The sequence below is a fragment of the Bos grunniens genome, chromosome 9 (genome assembly GCF_055505025.1).
Source record: "Bos grunniens cultivar Pamir isolate PY7600 chromosome 9, Bosgru_T2T1.0, whole genome shotgun sequence".
Taxonomy (NCBI): Eukaryota; Metazoa; Chordata; class Mammalia; order Artiodactyla; family Bovidae; genus Bos; species Bos grunniens.
The window spans coordinates 38,889,491-38,913,978 of record NC_141173.1 but is presented as its reverse complement, the minus strand read 5'-3'; the positions used below and the strand labels follow the sequence as shown (position 1 = coordinate 38,913,978).

Here is a 24,488-nt window from a genome sequence, read left to right as displayed (position 1 = left end):
CCCAATGGAGCGCTGGCCCAGAGACAGAAAATTGTTTCATGATACCCAATGGGTGAAATTCTCCTCTCTTTACTACTTTTTCTTGGAAGTACATTTCTTTGAGAAACATGTCCAGTGTAACCTGGGTAGCATTATATAGAAATATGTAAGGATTAGATTTACTACTATATAGCATATATTTTATTATTATTTATTTTTAATGAGGACTAATACCCATTAAAAATAAGGTTCTTAAATGCCATTGTCTTAGGCAATTTTGAAAGAGTTCCAGTATAGTACACTGCACTCTTTCCTACTAAACACATACACATACTATACTCACACACACAACATATATACACTATATAGTGTATCAGAAGTTAATAAATATTAATCAGTCAGTAATTAAGCTGTTTCAGATTAACTATTCAAAGAAATACCTAATTTAGTCTAAAATAAAAATATCAGAATTAGTGTTGCCCCCTATCCATCACATACCTTTTTTTTTTCTTTCATGGAAAAGCATTTGGATTTTGATACTCTAAATGTTTTTTGAAAATGTTGATAAACACAAGCTGTACTTGGATCTGGGTGACAGACATGCTTTCAACAAATGGAGTTTTTATTCAAGAATGGACTTTTTCCAAAAACCATTCAATCTCAGGCCTTTTGCTGCAGGTAGGGTTCAAGGGAATGCATGAAAAAGAAGAAGGGCCCCAGTACCCAAGGGATATTGTAGTTTCTTTAAAATCAGACTGCTCTTACTTCCTGTGAAATTCATAACGTCCTGCTCCCTTTGCTTAATCATCCAGAATGACACCTGCTGAACAGATTCTCTTCTGCTTCTTTGCTGCTCCGACACTGCCTCCGGCCAGGCTTGTCAGGAATATTAAGGATGGCTTTACTGGCCAGAACTCTCTTCCAAACTACAGAGGAAAATTCCTTTTAATTCTGTGGAAAGGCTTCTCTCCTGTTTCAAATTCAACATGAAAATATGTTTCTGCTCCTGGCAGTGCCATCTGCTTGGTGGCAGAGGGCTCTGGGATACCCAAGAGCACTAACTGTTGTTCCTGTGCCCTGGGAAATGAAGGCATTTCTAATGTCAGCAGTGGTGCCCTGGCTGAGTTGCACAGGAATGACCCGTTGCTGGAGGTGATGTCTCTTACTATCTTGTTACCAAATTAAGTCATATGGACCCTGCTTGGGCTCTAGCCCAATAGGCAAGATGAGGACATAGTAATTAGATAAGCCTCCTTTGGCCAGGGCAAGGTAACAATGTGTGCCAATCTTGAACACCAGATGTTTTTCTACTTCAGGGCTGGCAGGGCAAAATCAGCAAGAGTTTGGAGTCCAGGGAGGTCTGAAAGGATGCTTTGGGTGAGGAGAAGACTTGCTATCACTGCCAGTAAACGGATGTCTCCTTCCTGCCTCAGTGCACCTGTCCCCTTTGCCATCTTATAGACGAACAGTCACAGGTGATGAAAGAGATGATAGAAAAATGTACATACAACTTTTAGACAAATCATTGGTCACATAAGTAGGAATGATTTCATCTTCTGTGTGGGTTGGATGTAAAACACCTTTTTAATTTTAACCATTATTGTGAGCCAGCCTTGTGGAAGTGGGAGAGAGCCATCTGCTCCAGAAAGGTGATTATGAATAACACATAATGAAGCTCCCTTTGGCCAACACTGATTAGGGCAGAATTGCATGGTGATCTTGACAGCTTGGAGATTGGGAAAACTGAGTCTGCATAGAAACTCTCCCCCTTACTACCATTGTAACCTCAGATAATTATTTAATCTCTTTTATATCTTTGTCCCTTTATCTGCAAAATGAAGATACTCATATCTGCTTCACAGAGTTATTGTGAGGATTAGATAAGAAAATGTATATATAGCACTGTGCCTTGCACATAATGCATGTTCAATAGATGGTTGCTATCACAAGAACTTGGGCATAAGCAAGATTTATTACTGATTTAAGAGCTCATTTTTAAAAACATTCCTGAAACCTTTGTTATTTGCTATAAAACTTAATATAGACACTAATAATGTGAACATTTCTGTCTTATAATGTTACTCTGAGTTACTATGGGACTCTCCAACCCTACATTTCTTTCTCCTTTCCTAGTTCCAAGCTTCTGCATGTTTTACTAAATCCCACCAAACCATGACTACTTCACTTTGAGAAAGGGTCCATTTGCAATCCTACTCAGTGTCTCAAGGTTCTGATCTCTGAAAACTTGATTTTCTACATCCCCTTTGCCAATTGTTTTCTTTTTTTAATTAATTGAATAGCTGACTGTGCCGGGTTTTCCTTGCTGCACATAGGCTTTCTCTAGTTGCAGTGAGCGGGGCTGTTCTTTAGTTTCAGTGCACAGGCTTCTCACTGTGATGGCTTCTCTTGTGGAGTACAGGCTCTAGAGTTCTTGGGCTTCAGTCATTGTGGCCTGTGGGGCCAGATGCAGCTCGTGGACTCAGTAGTTGTGGCACACTGGCTCAGTAGTTGTGGCACATGGGCTTAGTTGCCCCATGGCCTGTGGAATCCTCCCGGTCCAGGGATTGGAACCAAGTGCCCTACATTGGCAAGAGGATTCTAAACCACTAGACCGCCAGGGAAGTCCCAATTATTTTCAAAGTAGATGCGGCTAATGGGTGACAAACCTGGGAAATTGGAGGACTAGGGGAGGGAAGACAGGTTACTTCTTTGCCATCTCCCTGGGCTTTGGATTGCATTTCTAGCATAATCGGAGTCTCCGTAATTCCATCTCTTTCTAGAAGTCCGTTCTGTGGCCACAGTTTCCACTGGGCAGATTTCTGCCACAGCCCCAGTTCCCATCTGAATTCTGACTCCATGAGCGACTGCTCCTCTGTGGATTTGGCCTCTGTCTGGATGGTCTGTATTCAGACCTTCGATAGCATCACCTCCCTTGTCTCTGCAGCTCTAGAATAACTTTTGGCTCTGGCTATTGACAGTAAACTCTGAGTATCCTCACCTTTCCCTCAGTGTCTCTAGCTCCTACTCCTTTGTAACTAGTGTCCTATGTTAGTAACCTCTATTGGACTACTTGGTGTGGTTTCTCCTCCTGACTAGACCTGACTGATTCAATCATGGTGATTCCACAGCTGTTTTCTAAGCAACTAACCTAGTGGAGAAATCTGATTTTTAGTTGAGCTTTGGATCTGAGAGGACATTTACAAAAATAGGTATTGGACTATGACTCATTTCTTTTTTTTTTTAATTCAAGAAAGCTAAAAAATTCCTGCTCTAAACTTTGTGACTAACTGATTTTGTTAGCAAATAGCTATATAGTAGAGATTTTGTACAAATAGCTATATAGTAGAGATTTTGTGCTGGAGACCTATAGGTAAAAAAGTACAGTGAAGTCCAACACATAGCTGCATGCCCACAGGAGGGAGAAAAGACTTTTATTTTCTTCCTTCTTACTGTTCGTGCCATAGTTCCCGATATTTAGGAGTTTGAAGTAGAAATAGTTTCAAGTTTATTCTAAATAAAAGAGCTTAGAATTATGAACTAAACCTAAAATGTATGTATTAAGATTTTTGTATATTTTTGTATAAGATTTATGTATATTTTTTCAATTTTTTAAACTCTTAATTGTATATTGGAGTATAACTGATTAACGGGCTTCTCAGGCGGCACTAGTGGTAAAGAATTTGCCTGCCAGTGCAGGGAGTGTGGGTTTGATCCCTGGATCGGGAAGATCCCTTGGAGAAAGAAATGGAAACCCACTCCAGTATTCTTGCCTGGAGAATTCCATGGACAGAGGAACCTGGTGGGCTACAGTCCATGGGGCTGCAAAGAACTGGACACAACTAAGTGACTGAGCACCATAGCTAATTAACAATGTTGTGATAGCTTCAGGTGGATAGCAAAGGGACTCAGCCATACATATACATGGAAAGATAGTTTATTTTTGCTTTGTCCTTCATTCATATGGTTCCTCCAGGTCAAATAAATAAAAGAAAGAATAAACAAAAGAAAATTCCTCCTAATCAAATATAAAAAAGATAACTAATAGTAGCAAGCAAATTTTCTGCTTACTTGCAGGGAATTTCATAAAATAATTCTGATATTTCGAACTTGCTGCTTAAGTCAGTGCAAAAGAATCAATCTTATGACTTCCTTCACTTTACAGATCATTTGTAATTTGAGGGGAAAATAGCTGCCCAAAGGAAAAAAGGAGGCTTGAATTCTAAAGTTTAGGAAAGTTGTATTAGCTAAACATCTCAAATAAAACAAAACCAGACTCTCTTATGCAATCAGGGGGCCACATACACAAGCTTTCATCTTTGTGCACATGGGCTGCATTCAATAGGAAAGAGAACGTGGAACTCTCAAAGCGTCCTGAGACATATGTCTCTGTTTAATTTCTTGAATTGATTCTTTTCTGTTTCCCATACTTATTGGAAAAATATCACCATTCCATCAGGGTTATGGGACTTATCTAAAGCTGTGAAATATCTGTTCTGATGGCTTTATATGACCACTATGTTAATGTAAATAAATAAATTTATTCAGTCAACATTTCAGGCAAATGTGCACTAAGGTAAGCTAAGAATTATCTTAGTTGGCACACCTGGTGCTTAGTAATTATTAAAAAATATCACAGTTTAGCAACAATAATGGAACTCTAATTTTTTAAAAAGTTATTGAGGAAGGAAACATCCACTAATGAGAGCATTTCTTAAAATTGTCTGTCAAAGTAACATACCCATAAAAGTGAGTCAATTAGGGAAAAAATGTAGTGTTTTAATGACACAGAAAGAGTTTGCAAAGGAAACTGGATCCAGGACTTAGACAGCTTTGGATTCCATCATTATAAAAATGTAATATAGTAATGGAAACATATATTTAAAGATTGATGCAATTATAAAGGAAACTAGAAAGCATCATATGAGAAAAAGAAAATTAATGCAATGCTTATTTATTTATTCAAAGGACTATATTTAAAATCTGTTTTAGATTTAAAGAAAATTGAGCAGAAAATAACAGAGGATTCCCAGATAACCCCTTTTATCCTGAATGTAGTTTCCCTTAATTATTAACATTTTTCTTTTTTTTTTTTTTTAATTCTTTTTAAGTAAAAATTGACATTGAACCTGGACTGGCATCTCGTTTCATACATGACATTTCACATGTTTCAATGCCATTCTCCCAAATCTTCCCACCCTCTCCCTCTCCCACAGAGTCCATAAGCCTGTTCCATACATCAGTGTCTCTTTTGCTGTCTCGTATACAGGGTTATCGTTACCATCTTTCTAAATTCCATATATATGCGTTAGTGTACCGTATTGGTGTTTTTCCTTCTGGCTTACTTCACTCTGTATAATAGGCTCCAGTTTCATCCACCTCATTAGAACTGATTCAAATGTCTTCTTTTTAATGGCTGAGTAATACTCCATTGTGTATATGTACCACAGCTTTCTTATCCATTCATCTGCTGATGGACATCTAGGTTGCTTCCATGTCCTGGCTATTATAAACAGTGCTGCGATGAACACTGGGGTACACGTGTCTCTTTCCCTTCTGGTTTCCTCAGTGTGTATGCCCAGCAGTGGGATTGCTGGATCATAAGGCAGTTTTAGATTTAAAGAAAATTGAGCAGAAAATAACAGAGGATTCCCAGATAACCCCTTTTATCCTGAATGTAGTTTCCCTTAATTATTAACATTTTTCATTGGTGTGGAACATTTGTTACCACTGATAAGCTTATAGTCACACATTGTTATTAACTAAAGTTTATAGTAACATCAGAGTTCACTGTTTGCATTATATATTCTGTGGGTTTTGGCAAATGTATAATGACACTTATTCGCTGTCACAGTATCATTCAGAATAGTTTCACTGCCCTGAAAATTTTCTGTGCTCCACTTGGTCATCCCATCTTCCCTTCTACAAGCCCCTGGCAACCACTGATCTTTATGTTGTCTCCGCAGTTTCACCTTTTCAAGAATGTCAGAGTTGAAATCATATAGCATGCAGACTTTTCAAATTGAATTATTTCACTTAACAACATGCATTTAAGATTCCTTCACATCTTCCCATGGCTTGATAGCTCATTTATTTGTATTGCTGAATAATATCTTGTCATACAGATGTGCCATGAATTATTTATCCATTCATACTGAAAGACATTTGGTTGCTTCCAAGTCTTGGCAATTATGAACAATGCTGCTATAAACATTTATGTGCAGATTTTTGTCTGGATGTAAGTTTATAACTTATTTGGCTATTTCTGGGATTTTTAACATTTATGACAAGTTTATGGAAAATATGCCATAAAATTTATGTTAGGTGATTTAAAAATATTAACTGAACTGATAAATTTCTATAATATATACATGCAAATTTACCTAGAGAAGAATTTGAAGATCTGGATAGTATTATAATAACTAAAAATTGTATCAGTAACCAAAGATATTCCCACTAAGAAAATTCCAAGCACAGTTTCTCTACCAATATGTTCTAGGAGTGTTCACAGAACAAATATTTCAATCTTAATTATACTATTCCAGGGTGCTAAAATTTTTTTATGAAGCTTGTGTAATTTCAATACCAACATGTAACAAAGATAGTAAGGAAACAAAACATTGGAAAATTTTATTTATGAATTTATGAAGCAAGGATACAAAAATCATAAATAATATGCTTACAAAGAGAATTTAGAACATATATAAAGCATAATAGTATAATCTACCATGACAAATTTGGGTTTATTTCTGGAAGATAAACTTGTATTAATGTTAAAATGTATCTTAATATAATTTGCCATACTACAAGATTAAAGAAGATCACAAAATTACCTCACCAATTGCAGAAAAAGCACTCAGTAAAATGTAATCTTCACTGATATTGCTGTCCTTGGCAAATTAGAACCAGAAGGGAATTACCTGAACTGACTCAAAATCAACAATAAATTTTATATAGAGTGAGGAGAACAAACTGAAAGCTCTACTTCTGAGTTTGCAAAAAAAGACCAAGATTCTAAGTACTAACTTTTTATTCAGTATTTTATCAGAGTTTCTAGACAGTGTTATCACAAGAAAAAGAAATATGTTTAATGACTAAAAAGAACAAAAATATAAAAGCTTATTTGCAAATCATATAATTGTGTACAAGGAATGGCCATAGGTACCTACAAGTAAATTACTCAAAATTAAGAGGAAAGCAAAGTTGCCAAATGAAGTCTATGTAGTAAAATTATTATTTTCCTATTCTGTGCTTAGTTGCTCTCTGTTGTCTGACTCTGCAACCCCATGGACTGTAGCCCATCAGGCTTCTCTGTCCATGGGGATTCACCAGGCAAGAATACTGGAGTAGGCTGCTATACCCTCCTCCAGGGATTACATTCATATACAACAGTAATAAATAGTAAGATTACAAACAAAAGCTGGCTTAAAACTTAACATTCAATAAATAAAAATTATGGCATCTGGTCTCATCACTTCATGGCAAATAGATGGGGAAACAATGAAAACAGTGACAGACTTTATTTTTTTGGCTTCCAAAATCACTGCAGATGGTGATTGCAGCCATGAAATTAAAAGACACTTGCTCCTTGGAAGAAAAGCTATAACCAAACTAGACAGCATATTAAAAAGCAGAGACATCACTATGCCAACAAAGGTCTGTCTAGTCAAAGCTATGATTTTTCCAATAGTCATGTATGGATGTGAGAGTTGGACTATAAAGAAAGCTGAGCACCAAAGAATTGATGCTTTTGAACTGTGGTGCTGGAGAAGACTCTTGAGAGTCTCTTGGACTGCAAGGAGATCCAACCAGCCCATCCTAAGGAAATCAGTCCTGAATATTCATTGGAAGGCTTGATACTGAAGCTGAAGCTCTAATCCTTTGGCCACCTGATGCGAAGAACTGACTCATTGGAAAAGACCCTGATGCTGGGAAAGATTGAAGGCAGGAGGAGAAAGGGATGGCAGAGGATGAGATGGTTGGATGGCATCACCGACTCAATGGCCACGAGTTTGAGCAAGCTCTGGGAGTTGGTGATGGACAGGGAAGCCTGGCGTTGCTGCAGTCCATGGGGTCGCAAAGACTCAGATAATGCTGAGCAACCAAACTGAACTGACAAACAAAAAATTTAAAGATATTATTTGTACTAGCACCAAGCATACAAATTATATAAAACATATTTAACACAATATGTTCAAGAACTCTATGAGGAGATTTAAAATATAAGTGAAAGATATTCAACAATACCTAAATAAGTGAAAAAATAAGTTACGTTAATTATCTTTAAGTGATTATAGATTCAGTGCAATCCTAGTCAAAATCATAGCATGGTTTTTCCATAAAAATTGACAAGCTGATTAAAAAATGTATATGTAAATTCAAGAGACCACATAGATACAGTCTTAAAAAGACTTGCTCTTCTGTATATTAAGACTTATTGCCTGGATATACATATATAAAAATATGGAAACACTGTGTTGTGCTGCTGCTGCTGCTGCTAAGTCACTTCAGTCGTGTCCGACTCTGTGCGACCGGATAGACAGCAGCCCACCAGGCTCTGCTGTCCCTGGGATTCTCCAGGCAAGAACACTGGAGTGGGTTGCCATTTCCTTCTCCAATGCATGAAAGAGAAAAGTGAAAGTGAAGTCGCTCAGTTGTGTCCGACTCTTAGCTACCCCATGGACTACAGCCCACCAGGCTCCTCTGTCCATGGATTTTCCAGGCAAGAGTACTGGAGTGGGGTGCCATTGCATCAGGGACTAATTTAGTGTCATAGGTCAATTACACTTCTACAAACAAACAAGCAAAGAAACTCATAGAAAAAGAAATAAGATTTGTGACTACTATAGGTGAGGGTGTAGGAAGAGGGGAAATTAAAAAAAAAGATTTATTACAAATCTATATTAATTAAGACAATGTGGTATGGGTGTAGATAGACGGACTAATGAAAATGGAGAGCCCCAAAGTAGATGCGCACACATATGTGCACGTATGACATGTATGACAGGGATGGCATGGGAGTTTAGTGGAGGATGAACAATATTTTCCATAAACTCTATTCAGACCACATGTATTTATATGAAAAACACATCAGAATCCTAATTTATATCATACACAAAATAAAGCCTGGGTGAAAGGCAAAATTATTAACACATGAAAATATCTTCATGATGTCAGGGTACAGAATAATCTATATCTTTAACTTCATGTTGGTGTAGTAAAAAAGAGAAAAATATAATAGTGGACAGCCAACAATATTTATTGAATTGAACAGGCCATTTCTTTATGTGTTAAGATGTAGCCACTGTTTTGTACACTTTAGTCTTCTTTCCTTGCGTGAATGTGTGCTAAGTCGCTTCAGTCATGTCTGACATTTGTGACCCTATAGGCTGTAGCCCTCTAGCCTCCTCTGTCCATGGGATTCTCCAGGCAAGAATACTGGAGTGGGTCGCCATGCCCTCCTCCAGCGGAATCTTCCTGGCCTAGGGATTGAAACTGTGTCTCTTATGTCTCCTGCATTGGCAGGCGGGTTCTTTACCATGAGCACCACCTAAAATACAAAACACGGGACTTCGCTGGTGACACAGTGGTTAAGAATCCGCTTGCCAGTGCAGGACACGGGTTCCATCCTTGGTCTGGGAAGATTCCACAGGCTGTGGAGCAACTAAGCCCCTGCACTGCAGCTATGGAGCCTGAATGTTGCAACTGCTGAAGCCCACAAGGCTAGAGCCACGCTCTGCACCAAGAGGAGCCACTGACATGTAATCCCGCACCCCACAACAGGGTAGTCCTTACTCATGGCAACTGGAGAAAACTCGAGCAAAGCAGTGAAGAACCCGTGTGGCCAAAAATAAAATAAATACATAAATAACATTAAAAAAATTATTAAAACAAAACAATACAAAACACTTCAAGTGTGAAACAGTATACCAGTGATATCTTTGTAGCATTGTACTATAGGAAATACAAAATTTGCAAAAATGCCTTTTTATATGCATTGTGGTAAACTTACAGTCTTCAAATATCTAATAGACTTTTTTCTTTTTCCTGAGATATAATTGATTTGCAATTATAATTATATAATTATTATTTTTTGACCTTTGTTGGCAAAGTAATGTCTCTGCTTTTTATTTTTTTTAAAATTTAAATTTATTTATTTTAATTGGAGGCTAATTACTTTACAATATTGTATTGGTTTTGCCGTACATCAACATGAATCCACTGATTACAATTATTACAATTATATAAACTTCAAGTGTTAAACAGTGATTCAAAATTTTAAAGGCTATACTCCATTTATAATTATTGAATAATACTGGCTACATTCCCTGTGTTATACAATATATCCTTGTAACCTATTTATTTTATACCTAGCAGTCTATACCTCTTAATCCCCTACCCCTATTTTGCCCTTCCTCACTTGCCTCTCCCTACTGGTAACCACAAGCTTGTTCTCTATTTGTGAGTCTGTTTCTTTTTTGTTATACTCACTAGTTTTAGTTTTTAGATTTCATGTATAAGTGACATTATATAGTATTTGTCTTGCTCTCTCTGCCTTGTTTCACTGAGCATAAACAAATACCTAATAGACTTTAAACATTCTTTGCCATTTACATAATATAACTGTTTCTATTTTGTTATTCAATTAATGTCACAAGGTTGACATCTTATTTCTAAAATGTGAAAACAAAAATATATGAGAAGAAAGGGAAATAATAAAAATGAGATATATTTGTAGACCTCTGAGAATTGTTCTTCTAAGGAGTAAAACAACAAATTTGACTTACTTGTTTTAAAGACTATCTTTACTTCTAAAAAGCTACCAAAGCTAAGGTTATTTATTCCAATATAATGTTTTGTCTTCATAAAATATTGGGTTCTATAGCAAACATTTTAGCAAGAACAATTTTTATAATGTGTTCAGCTTAATATTGCAAAAGTTGCATTACTAAGAAACTGTGTTATCAAAAGCAATTGTTTAACAGGGAAAAGAGAGTTAAGGGTTAGAAAGTTTCCATCTTGCAATAACAAAGTGAATTTTACTATAGGAATTTCAACAATAATAGTGCTTTTTATGTATGGACTGAATGTTTGTGTTCCCACAAAGTGACTGTATTTGGATATAAGACCTTTAAGGAGGTGATAAATATTCAGTGAGGAAAGGTGGACCCCTAAACCAGTAGGGTTGGTTCCCTTATAAAGAAGAGTAAAAGACACCAGAGTTCACTTGACCATGTGAAAGAACTGTGAGAAAATTAATTTCTGCTGTTTAAGGCACCCTGTCTATGGTATTTTGTTATGACAGACTGATGTGACTAATATAAGAGCTAAAAATGCATTACTGTAAAACCTAAACATCTCTCACTAAGTGTGGCATTTATGACTGCCAGTATTTGCTCCATGATAATGGCCATTTCTATCAGCAGCAGCAATATGATTAGCGTAGTTTCTTACAAACTATATTTATTTCATCCTTATTTATTATCATTTCATTAGTTTTTGCCATTTAACTAATCACTCCAAAACTTGGTGAATTAAAAATATATCCATTATTTTGCTCATAATCTTTAGTTCTGGTTTTAGCTGGGATCCTTAAGAGTTGACAGTTACCTGAGCGTCAGCAAGGCATATCTGTCTCTGGAAGTGGGTCTGTGGCTAACATTAGCCTATCAGTTTCTCATATTGTTTTGCTTACTTTTATCCCAATCATTAAGCTCAGTGTTGGGAAAACTGTGGGAATATAATAAATACTTGTTGGACAGATGATATTAAGACAGTGACCCTGGACTGTGGACTGCCAAAAAACATGGAGATCCTTCAGAGAGCTGACCAGGGTCACTCTTCGGGGAAGGTGTTGAGACCACTGAAAAACAAATGGGAATTACATAGAAGGTCTTTGCTAACAGTTAATCCTTCAAGAAAAACCACCCTGGAGCTGCTGGTAGCAGAGCCAGAGATGCTCTGATGGAAGGTTTTGTTGACAGGAATTGCCTTAATAAAGGCAGGAACTCATTGTTGAAAATCTCCAGTTCATCCCTTGTTGTAGAATGTGTATTATGTGTTCAGTCACTAGGTTGTGTCAGACTCTTTGTGACCCCATATACTGTATCCCACCAGGCTCCTCTGTTCATGGGATTTTCCAGGCAAGAATACTGGAGTGGGTTGTCATTCCTTTCTCCAGGGGATCTTCCTGACCCAGGGATCAAACCTGCATCTCCTGTGTCTCCTGCATTGTCAGGTGGATTCTTTACCACTGAGCCACCTAGGAAGCCCTAAACATGTGTTATCTCCTCATTAAGGAGAGAGTCATATTTTGCCCCTTATAGCAGCACACGTGAATTTCTCACACAATCTAGTCTGTTCTTAATACAGTTATCTTGAAGCTAGGTAAAATGAAATGAAAACATTTTGAGTCAAAACTATTGTAAACACTATCAGGACAGTATTTGGGTGATATATATGAACTATGATCCAAAAGGATCTTAACAAAGTTTGCAAATTATTTTCTTTTACATTATTACAGTGGATGCTTTAAACATCCTTTGTGAGGTGGATAAGTCAAGTGTTATTGTATTATGATTTCACAGGTATGTAAACAGGCTCAGAGGCTCATAGGACTTGTTCTATCTTAAGACCAATAATTAGGGAAACTGAGATTCAAAAAATATCTTAGGATTCCAGTCCAATTACCTTCCTCAAGGCAATGTTGCAATTCCAAAAGAAAAACTCAGTTGAAAAATAAAGGATGTTTCTCTTAGGTTTTGTTTCAAAGTCTAAGAAGTATAGTTGTGGCCCATGGGGAGAAAGTATTTATGTGAAGATATTTGTGTAACTCAACAGTCTATTTGCTAACTTTCTTTAAAAGAGACTTTGAAGGCAGACACTTGAGCCATGCTTGCAGAAAAATCCTTCAGAATTTCTTTTTTCACATTCAGCTTAACATCTATTTACAAAAAGGTTTAAGTTGAATTGATGGTAGTAATATGAAATTTTGGCCTGTATTTTCCAAAATTTTTCTCAAGTGAAATACATAATAATCTCTGAAAACCTTGCTTTAAACTTGCAGTATTTTCTTAAGATCAAAGAAAAATTGGCATTATTTTTTGGCAAAAAAAAAAAATGAAGTGACATTCCAAGCATCAAAGATGTTTTAAGTGTTTTAAAAATACAATTACACTATTCATCTGTTTTCCCTTTAGAACCAATCAGTGTACCATGCATACCAGCTATGGTAGGTACTGTGCCTTGGATGGGATGCTAAAATGTAGTCTCAGTTGAAATAAATTGAAGTTGGTTCATTAGAGACTAAACACCACCAAGAGAGGAATCAGTTTCCTTTAATCTTTCACATAAAGAGACACTCTTTAAATTCAAGTAAAGAATTTTGCATATTTATTATATTTTTGGATGATGGAACTTACAGGCTAAATGTCTTTCTTTACAAAGAAAGTGTGTAGTAAATATCTACTTCTGCTATTTCCTCTAACAAATGACTACTCTAGCAAGCCAAACTCTCCAATAGTACAATTCCTATCTTCTTTTCTCATCCTAATAGTTTTCTCTTACATTGATTTGATGCTTCTATAAATGCATAGATCTCGGCATTCAAATGAAACAGCAAGGAAACTCCTCTCGTTCATGTCCAGTGTGAATTCTCACCCTGCATATTGGGGGTCGGGTCTCAAATTTCCCCTGGTTTGCTGGGACGTTCCTGGTTACAGTGATGAAAATTCTCACCCAAGAAATCCCTTAGGTCTGGGAAGAATAAATGGTTAGTAATTGAAGAGCTGTCAAACCTGGACTGTTGGTATTTTAGAGGGCTGATCTTAGCAGACTTTTTAATTTACTTTTTAACTTGTATGTAGTGTCATATTTTCCAAGGAGTTGAAAGTGTGCATGTGGGTGCGTGCGCATGCGCACGCGCGCGCGCGCACACACACACACACACACACCCCTTTTATCCAGATTAGTAACTGTTTAATTAAACTTTCTATATCATCTATCATCCATCTACCTGCATTTTAGAGTAGAAAGGAGATATGCCCCTTTACCAGAGAAGGCGATGGCACCCCACTCCAGTACTCTTGCCTGGAAAATCCCATGGACGGAGGAGCCTGGTAGGCTGCAGTCCATGGGGTTGCTAAGAGTCGGTCACAACTGAGCGACTTCACTTTCACTTTTCACTTTCCTGCATTGGAGAAGGAAATGGCAACCCACTCCAGTGTTCTTGCCTGGAGAATCCCAGGGACGGGGGAGCCTGGTGGGCTGCTGTCTCTAGGGTCGCGCAGAGTCGGACACGACTGAAGCGACTTAGCAGCAGCAGCAGCATACCACTTTACTTCTAAAAATTCAGTGGTTATTTTCTAAGAATGAGTACAGTCTCTTTTACAATCACAGTATATTCAGTATATTTGTTAAAATTCTAAAATTCGGCATTTATGCATACTCTAATTCATAGTACATATTCAAATTTCATTGAATATTCCATGATATCCTTTACAGATTTTCCTACTCTAAAATCTAATCCAAATTAAATGAATTTCATTTAATTATTATGTCCTGTTAGTTTTTCATGTCCTTTTAGTCTTCTTTAGTTTACAGTTTTACATTTTTTCCGTTTTTCTCATCCTTGAGATTTTTGAAAAGTATAAGTAGGTCTTTTATTGTGTAGAACGTTCCTTAATTTGGGTTTGTCTAGTTTCCTCATGATTAGATTCAGGTTATAAAGTATTTAGGAAGGAATATCACTGAAGTGATGCTGTGTCTTTCTCAGTGTATTGTATCAGAAGCTACATAATGGTAGTTTATTCCAGTATTGCTGAGGTGGGGGACTGCTTTAGATTTTAATCCTCTAGTTTTAGCAGCTAAGGGATTTTCTAATGCCAGTATTCCATCCATATTAGTTAGTTACCTTTCTATTGTCATTCTGTTGTAAGGAGGGGTTCACCACTTGTGTTTTAATTTATACGAGGGACTCAGTGCTATATGAAATTTATCATTATGATTGTCCTATTTGTGTGTGTGTGTATTAGTTGCTCAGTCGTGTCTGATTTTTTGCCAACCCATATAGCTCACCAGGCTCCTCTGCCCATGGAATTTTCCAGGCAAGAGTACTGGAGTGGGTTGTCATTCCCTTCTCCAGGGGATCTTCCCAATCCAGGGATTGAACCCAGGTCTCCTGCATCAGAGGCAGATTCTTTACCGTCTGTGCCACCAGGGAAACCCTATGAACCACAGGGACTGAGCCACAGGGATTGTCCTATGGTCTAGCTTTATTATTTGATATACCACTAGCCCTATGGGGTAACATTTTCTGAAATATGCAGTGATCTCAGGTTCCTGAGTCTTCTGAAAACAGAAGCAAAATTCATCTGCTGCTGCTGCTAAGTCACTTCAGTCTTGTCTGACTCTGTGCGACTCCATAGACGACAGCCCACCAGACTCCTCCCTCCCTGGGATTCTCCAGGCAAGAACACTGGAGTGGATTGCCATTTCCTTCTCCAATGCATGAAAGTGAAAAGTGAAAGTGAAGTCGCTCAGTCGTGTCCGACCCTCAGCGACCCCATGGACTGCAGCCCTCTAGGCTCCTCCGTCCATGGGATTTTCCAGGCAAGAGTACTGGAGTTGGGTGCCATTGCCTTCTCCGGCAAAATTCATCTACTTCTTACCTTTTGCAAAAATAAGAGGAATAAGTGTATGATCAGAAAACACTTTTGAAAACTTCAGAGACGAGACACAATGTACATTCCACAGGAAAATTCTTCCACAGCTCATCAGACAAGTGCATTGCGTGTCTCCTACACTCAGCATGTCTTACCAGATGCTGCTTCATACAAAACTGCAGAGTTAAGAGTCCTTGGGAGAATATAGCTTCCACATGACCTGCCTGCAAGTGTTGTTCTTATTATTTCAAATGTTAATTGCATAGTTTTAAAGAAATGTTAACTGAATAGCTCGTGAGACTCAAAGAGCAAAACATAGCTAGTAACACACAGGTTATATATTTAAGATTCCTTTTTTTTTTTTTAATTTGCGATTCCTTTTGTTATGTCATAGTTGATCAGGAGAGAGGCTTATACAGATAAGTCAGTTTGAAGACAATCAGTACTCATTTTGTGAATAAAAGAGTGGTTTTTCAGAATTGGTAAATTGATAGGCATTTATGATTTACTTCATTTTCCAGTGTGTTCTTAGTTGATAGGTTTTATATCCACAGACATGCTTAATTCAGGAAGCAGGAGTGAACTGTAACGACTAAGTGACTTGGGCTGAAAAGCCCTTCACTTGGTCGATGTTATGGGTCTTTCACCTGTAGGTTGAAATAGAATAAGCTCATGACTCCTGAGTCCTAAAACTTGGGTCATTTCCTTGTATATGGGCATTTACAAGTAGGCATGAGGTGAAAAGTAATACTTTTAGTAAGAATACTGAGAACAGCTAATTACACCTAGCTGTAATATCTGGGAAACTCTACAGTTTGCTTGACTTATCTTTGGCTTTGTCTCAGGGACTACTACACATCCTGGTGCTACTCAGTTAACAGATACTGCAGTTTTAACTCCTCAATGCAGTAAAATGAAACCATTTTAAACATCATGACTTATTTTCTTAAGAGACCTGAGATATTTAAATAAATTCCTTTTCTACACTAAGATAGAAAACAGGATTCATTTCTTCATCAGTAAAAAAAGACTGAGTACATTATTGAACTAGATGAGTTCTCTGTTTGCTTTCAGCTCAAAAAACACTATATTTGTAATTATGAAGTGCTTAATCATAAGCTTTTATACTTAGCACATTAGGCTTAAACTAAATTGAGGACAATCCTCTGTCTTTATCTAGAGACACTTTATAATAGGGATTTGCGGTACAATCATCTGTATGACTTATACAGTTAAAATCTCAGACGGTAAAGCGTCTGCCTGCAATGCGGGAGACCCGGGTTCGATTCCTGGGTTGGGAAGATCCCCTGGAGAAGGAAATGGCAATCCACTCCAGCACTCTTGCCTGGAAAATCCCACGGACGGAGGAGCCTGATACCCTACAGTCCATGGGTTTGCAAAGAGTCGGGCACGACTTCACTTTCACTTTCTTAGGACTTGGAATTTCATTACCATTTCTAGTAGTTTATAGTTACTGTATCTTCACTTTAAAGACATTGTTGGTCATATTTAAGAATCATCTGAAGATGATCTGGTTAGGAATGAAAATCCCAGTGTATTTTTCCTGTAGGAAAACGCCATCTGCTAAGAGTGATTCCCTTTACGATCTTTAAGACGTGGATTCAAACCTTTTTTTTTTTTTTAAATAACCTGCTTTAGCTCCAGATTGGCCGTGTTCTGTCCCATGGCCAACGGGCAGGAATAGAAGTGGAGGCTGTGCCTCCGCTGACCTTGAGATGACCTCACACTGACCTTGCGTCACAGCCAATTGCGCTGGCTCTGCGACCTCAGACTGCTCCAGGGTCCTGCAGCCTGGTCTATCCATCGAGCTGGGAAAAGGTAGACACCTGAGGACTTGGTGGTACTGTAAAAGCCTGAACCATGGAGGACCAGTAAATGGCAACACGCACAAGTGGAGCGTAGGTATGTATTTTAGAAACTGATCCACTCTGAAACTTGGGGGCTTCTGACAGATTTCTCTGTGAAGCATCTGTAAATATAATCTCTTAACGTTAAAAAAATGCACTGTGGGTGACTCTGGCACTGTATGCATCCTCTTGTGTGTGTGTGTGTGTGTGTGTGTGTGTGTGTGTGTGTGTAAGAGTGAGTGTGTGCATGCTCAGTCACTAACTTGTGTCCAACTTCTTGGGACCCCATGGATTGTTGCCTACCAGGCTCCTCTGACCATGGGATTCTCCAGGCAAGAATACTGGAGTGGATTGCTATTTCCTTCTCCAGGGAATCTTTCAAATCCAGGGATCAAACCAGGGTCTTTATGTCTCCTGCATTGGCATGCATGTATGTGTTATTTGCTCAGTCAGCTTGTACTGTTTGTGACCCCATGGACTGTAGCCAGCCGTCATGGGATTTTCCAGGCAAAAATACTGGATTGTGTTGCCATTTCCTGCTCCAGGGGATTTTCCCCACCTAGGGATTGAACCGGGTTTCCCACATTGCAGGCAGACTGCAGGCAGGTTCTTTACCACTCGTGCCACCTGGGAAGACATTCATCCACTTATACCTCAGCATACTGAAGTTTACCCACAAATTGACTTCCCATGAAAGATTCCATGGGAAAGAAGAAGCAGTCTTAAAGCAGTAGTCTCCAATGTTGAGAGGGAAACAGAAGAAAAAGAGAAAAAAGTAGTAGAGAAAGACAAAAAATCATTTGAAAGCAAAGGCAAACAGAGATAAAGATTGCAAAGAAATGGGGACTGGGTGATGGGTAAAAGAAGAAAGATGCTTTGAGGAAGACAGCTTGTATATCATCAGAAACTCACTTTATACTTTTTGAAAACTACTTACCCTAGAACTTTTCTGTTTCTAAAATCACCTCTTTTCTTTCCTTCATAATCACTTCTTCTTACTCCTGCCACCTTGTTTTATGGTACTACCTACACGCCAGTTTATGTAGATACCACAGAAGAAAAGAAGATAGCAGGGAAAGGGGAAGGGAACATACTGTGTGTTGGAAACTCTGTAGAACATCTTAATGATAAGTGTATTAGGTGTGTTTACATATGAGGAAGAAGCAATTTAAACAAAGATTGAAAAGATTCTAACTGGTTAGATTGATAAAAATGAATCGTGCAGCTTCTGGAGATTTATAAGGTCTTATTTAACTTTTAGTTTTGCTTGTAACCTCAACATTTTATTGGCATCTTTGAGAAGAATGGTGTATAGCTAGAACCAAGTTGATCTATTTGTGGATAATTATTAATAAAGAAGGCTGAGTGCCAAAGAATTGATGCTTTCGAACTGTGGTGGGAGCAGACTCTTGAGAGTCCCTTGAACTTCAAGAAGATCAAATCAATCAATCCTAAAGGAAATCATTGAATATTCATTAGAAGGACTGATGATGAATCTCCAATACTTTGGCCACTTAATAGAAAGAGCCTCCTCATTGGAGAAGACTCTGATGCTCAGAAAAATTGAGGGTAGGAGAAGAAGGGGGCAACAGAGGATGAGATGGTTGGATAGCATCACTAACTCAATGGACATGAATTTGAGCAAACTCTGAGAGATTGTGAAGGATAGGGAAGCCTGGAGTGCTGCAGTCCATGGGGTCATAAAGAGTCAGACACAACTTAGCAACTGAACAACGTTATCAATATGTACACAATTTCTGTTTTAATGGCAAGTAAATAGTAAATTTGTAAAATAGTAAATCTGTCAATAGTAAAAGCCCCAATAAAATAGTCTCTCTCAAATATGCCAAGATAGTTTGTGCACCATACATTGTCCCATATTTTGCCTAATTTATTTTACCTTCTCCACTGGGGACCACCCTATTTCCAGTTCTTTCCTTTATTCTTCCCTCCCTCCCACCTCCCTCCTTCCTCCCCTTCCTCCTTTCTCTTTTCCCTCTGTCTCATCATTTCTTTCTCTCTTTTTCTTTCCAGATAATCCTAGTCATCTCTCTTTTTGGTTGAGTCATCACTCTACATCACCACTGACATGCTGTAGAAGGAGAACATCAGGAAAAGATTAACACATGAAGTATGATCCCCTGACATATTGTAGTCACACAGTGCCTATTTTGAGGAATTGTGCAGAAGGTTTGGTCAATGTAACAATGCTCAGAATGTTTTCCTGTTCTGGGATAATGAATGTTATCTCCAAGGTTGTGATTCAGAAATCTAACCTGTGAGGGCAAGTTCCTCATTACATTTTGATCACTGTGGTTACAGTGCTGTGCTTTATTTCTAAATCCGGGTATCCTTCCTTAGGCTATCAGAGATCATAAGAATTGCATCTAATATACATGCAGGCTTTCCAGTGTTTTTAGCAAGCAGTTTGGTTTAGAATGGGAATTTAAAATCACAGGTAATGCCACAGCTTTACAAATTCCAGTTGTTAATTCTTCCTCAGGGCTGTTGCACTGGGGCTTATCAAGGAGACACTGATTGGTTTCATTGTGGGGTCAGTTTTTAGTGTGGAGGTAGTTTTTCTTTAACATTCTCCTGGGAAAAGTCCCAATCACCCATGGGAAAGGAAATCACAAGTTTGGAAGGTCAGCTATCTCCTGACCTGGGGAAGGAAAGAAGGTGGGTTGGGGAGTGGTTGAGGCCAAAGGAAGAGGATAACAGTGAGCTAAGGTTCTCTTTCCTGTTCCCAACCATAGGCTCTTCCTAGAAAATTTACCTTCATACTTTGATGCATGAGTTTTAAAAATTCTGCAACTTATTTTTAAATTCCTCAGAGAATGGTAAGCAATATATTTTTAGCACCTTAAAACTGACTTTATATGTTTTCATATGTATTATTTTATTTGATTCTCAGAAGAACCTTATGAATTATCTTTTATCCCCATTTTTGGGAGAGGAACAAAGACTATGAGAAACTGATGCTCTCGAGTCCACTCAATAAGTCAGCAAATTTTCATTGGCATCTGCTATGTGTCAGGCATGATGCTAAGTCAGTAAGAGTAGAGCCAGGGTGGAGACAGATATTTGAGAATTCCCAGTCTCTAATCCTATCCTGTTCCATGGCACCTCGCTTCCTGATGAGTATAGTTGACAGAACTCTTCCTGGACTTCCAGCTGCATTTCTTTCTTCCTGGATAAAATTCTCCCTTCTTGCCTATTAAAATATATTAATAGCCAATGCTACTTATTTCTTGCCTGGAAAATCCCATGGATGGAGGAGCCTGGTAGGCTACAGTCCATGGGGTACTGAAGAGTCAGACAGGACTGAGCGACTTCACTTTCACTTTTCACTTTCATGCATTGGAGAAGGAAATGGCAACCCACTCCAGTGTTCTTGCCTGGAGAATCCCAGGGACGGCGAAGCCTGGTGGGCTGCTGTCTATGGGGTCGCACAGAGTGGGACACGACTGAAGTGACTTAGCAGCAGCAGCAGCAGCAGCAGCATTCCACTTATTAGAATGTAAACTCCCTGAGATAAAGAATCATTTTTGCTTTTGTGATTGTTGATTTTGTTTTATAGCATCTATGGCACAGCGTTACCCACATTAAATGTGCAATATAGAATCACTATATATATATGTATAAATTTCCATAAATATAATCAGTAGCCTTTGGTAATTATAAAGTAAATCATGATATTTTTCAGGTGAGGAGATGAAAATTAGCTTGAGCTGATTTGCGCCAATAATTAGCTTGGCACTTAATTATTTTAATTGATTGACATTCTGTTTTGAAGCATAAATGTAGAAGTAAGATTTGTCACAATATATGGGACAAATATAATCTTATAAAAATATAGTTAAATTATTTTGAATATTCAGGTTTATAATTTGACCTTGGAAATGTCTCTGTGTGTGTGTTTGTGTGTGTGTATGTGTGTGTGTGTGTGAAGGAAAAGAATGTAATGCTAATGAAATCCAGAAATGGAACAAATGGGAATTGGGGACAGGGAGGTTGCAGCATTTTTTCATCCAAAGCAATCTCAACTCCAAGAGCAAAACTTTATGAGAGTTTAGTTTTTTGAGTGAATTGATGAGCTCACCCTTCCTTTTCACATTCCTTTCCAATTTGCACAGCTGAAAAGCATTGTCAATGAAAACACCCTATTAAGTCAACAATCTGTATACCCTATCTGTTAGTTCGTGTTCCTGAAGTGCCATTTTAACTATTAACCATTTGGAAAAATTGGCGTGACATTCCAAACATAGTTGATAAATTTTCTCAGGTTCACACTCAGTTGCAAACACGTTCTGAGTTATATATAATTACTGCACCCGAGGGGGTCCTGACAAAAATCCAGGTATTTCCTGTCCATACTCTGCGTCTCAGCCTGTTGTATACTTAGACCCAGGGAGCCTGATTCCAGAACATACTCCAAAGAATCTGGGATTTGAGAACCCTAAAATAAAACTTCTGAGTATGTGTGTATATTTGGTCAGAAAGACCAGAAAAGGAGTGGAAAAGGGAGACAGAAGAAAAGGCCTTTATACGAAAACATTTAACGTGGTGAAATTCTTTAAGAAGTACATTGAAAATAAAATTTGAATATTCTGCTGTAGTTGAAATGAGTAAACTAGGTCTGTGTACCAATATGGATAGATTAGATGAAAAATAATGTTTAATAAAAATACAACTTGCACAAAAATATTTAGCGATGGCATTCTTTAAGTAAAAATTACCAAAATTGCACATTGATATATATATGTGGTGTAGCATGATTATTTTTTTAAATGGCTTGAGTTATATATATAAATATATGTAAATATATTTATGAATATATAAAAATATCTATGTATAATAAATTCTGGTTAATGGTTTTCTGGGGATGGGAAGGGTAGAGAACAAATTTGGGGAAAGGTGATTTGAGTTTTAATGTTTTATTTCCTTGAGTGAAGAAAAAGGATTAGTGTCAAATGTGCAGACTAATATTTTAAAATTATGAGTGGTGGTTGACACAGTGGCTGTTTTACTATTTTAAGTATATATACATATATGCATATAAATTAACAATGAAAGTGAACTTTTATCCTTTAACATCATTCATATGTTGAGAAAATTTATGATTAATAAAAGTTGGAGGTTTCAGATGTATGTTACAGAAAGGAGTAATTGATCTCATTTTTAAGTGTTCTGATAAGACTCGTAGTTTAAGGAGTGATGACTTTTTTATTGAAGAATCATTGATTTACAGTGTTGTGTTAATTTCTGCTGTACAATAGAGTGATTCAATTATACATACATATATATGCATTCATTTTAATATTTTTCTCCATTATAGTTTACATAGGATTTTGAATGTAGTTCCCTGTGCTATATAGTAGGACTTTGTTGTTTATCCATTCAGTATATAATAGTTTGCATCTGCTAATCCCAAACTCCCAGTCCTTCCCTCCCTGACCCTCACTCCCTGCTTGGCAACCAAAAGTCTATTCTCTGTGTCTCTGAGTCTGTTTTTTATTTTGTAGATAAGTTCATTTTATCATATTTTAGATTCCAAATATAAGTGGAGTATATCACATGGTATCATATGGTATAGTGTGGAATATCGTAGATATTTGTCTTTCTCTACCTGACTGATTTCACTTAGTATGATAATCTCTAGGCCTATCCATGTTGCTTCAAATGGCATTATTTCATTCTGTTTTATAGTATTCTGCCCCATTCTTTTCATTCCTTCATCTGTGGATGGACGTTTGGGTTGTTTCCATATCTTGGCTATTGTGTAGTGCTGCTATGAACTTTGGGATGCACACATCTTTTTGAACTATAGTTTTGGGAGTGGTAATACTTTATTTAAAAATGTTCACCACATTACTTATTACTTGAGGCCCAGTGATTGTATTGATACTTTACTACTGTATTAGGAAGATTTTTTGGTATTCCACTTGAGTGTTCACTGCCAATGCATTATGGGTGTTGTGTTTGAGTTTTCCATTCCTGACTAAAACTGATAATTCACTGTCATATTTCCTTGCACTCACTATCTGTGCAGTTGTGGAATTTGCAATAAATTTAGGCAGAAAAAGAAATCCTTCTTCAAATCTTGTTGTAGGAAGAGTGAGGGTTGGGTCTCATCCTGCCTACACTGGCCTAGTCCTGTTTTTGGAATTAGCCTGGCATCTTACCCCTGGATGGGCTGCATGAAACGGGATGCTTTATGGTCTTATTTCTCCTTTACTTTTTGTTCCTTGCTTGAGACTTTAATCCCTCAAACTCAGAAGTTAAAAAAAATATATTTGTTTTATTTAAAAATACTTTCCTTGTTAAAAAAATGAAAACTAATGGTGAACATAGTGAAAAATAGGCCCCTTGTATCCCATTATCTGCCCCTCTAGTGTTTCTTCTGCAGTCTTATTTGCCTTTAATTGTTCTGTGGTGAGAAAATTACTGTATCCACAGAGAAGACATTTTCTAAGGAGGTGAAACTTTTCTTCTGTGCTTCTCACTTTCTCATTATTTCTCCATTTTACCCTGTACCCTCTCACCTTTTCTAAGCAAAAAGTCTTGTTCATTGTTGACTTCTATCATTTGATATCACTGCTATTTGTATTTCTAATAGCACATGCAGAATCTTCCTCAGTATCCAAGGGAATGATGCTACAAATTCCAGGTCACTGACACGGAGAACTGCTGCAATCTCACCATATATCTGGATATATCTCTCTCCCTTTGGTCAAAAGTTATCTTTAAAGAAGGCACATCAAATTTTACCCTTAGGAACTGAAGATAGTTGTTGAAGCTAAGATCTTATTGGATAAGAAAAGGCATTTTAGCTCTACAGCACTTGCAGTATTACACAAGAAAAGGTGTTAGTAGTGCTAGCATTTTAAAAATTTAAAATCCTTAACTTATTTTAAGGTTTTTAAGCTCCTTCATATTATAATCAGAGGATGAACATTTGTTCATATTTTTAATTGCTTGG

General features: G+C 37.5%; 1 pseudogene; it reads right to left on the bottom strand.

Annotated features, from left to right (window-relative positions):
- Positions 1-783: 783 nt before the first annotated feature.
- On the bottom strand, positions 784-17,463 carry LOC147365814 (CWF19-like protein 1 pseudogene; annotated as a pseudogene).
- Between the last annotated feature and the right edge of the window lie 7,025 nt (positions 17,464-24,488).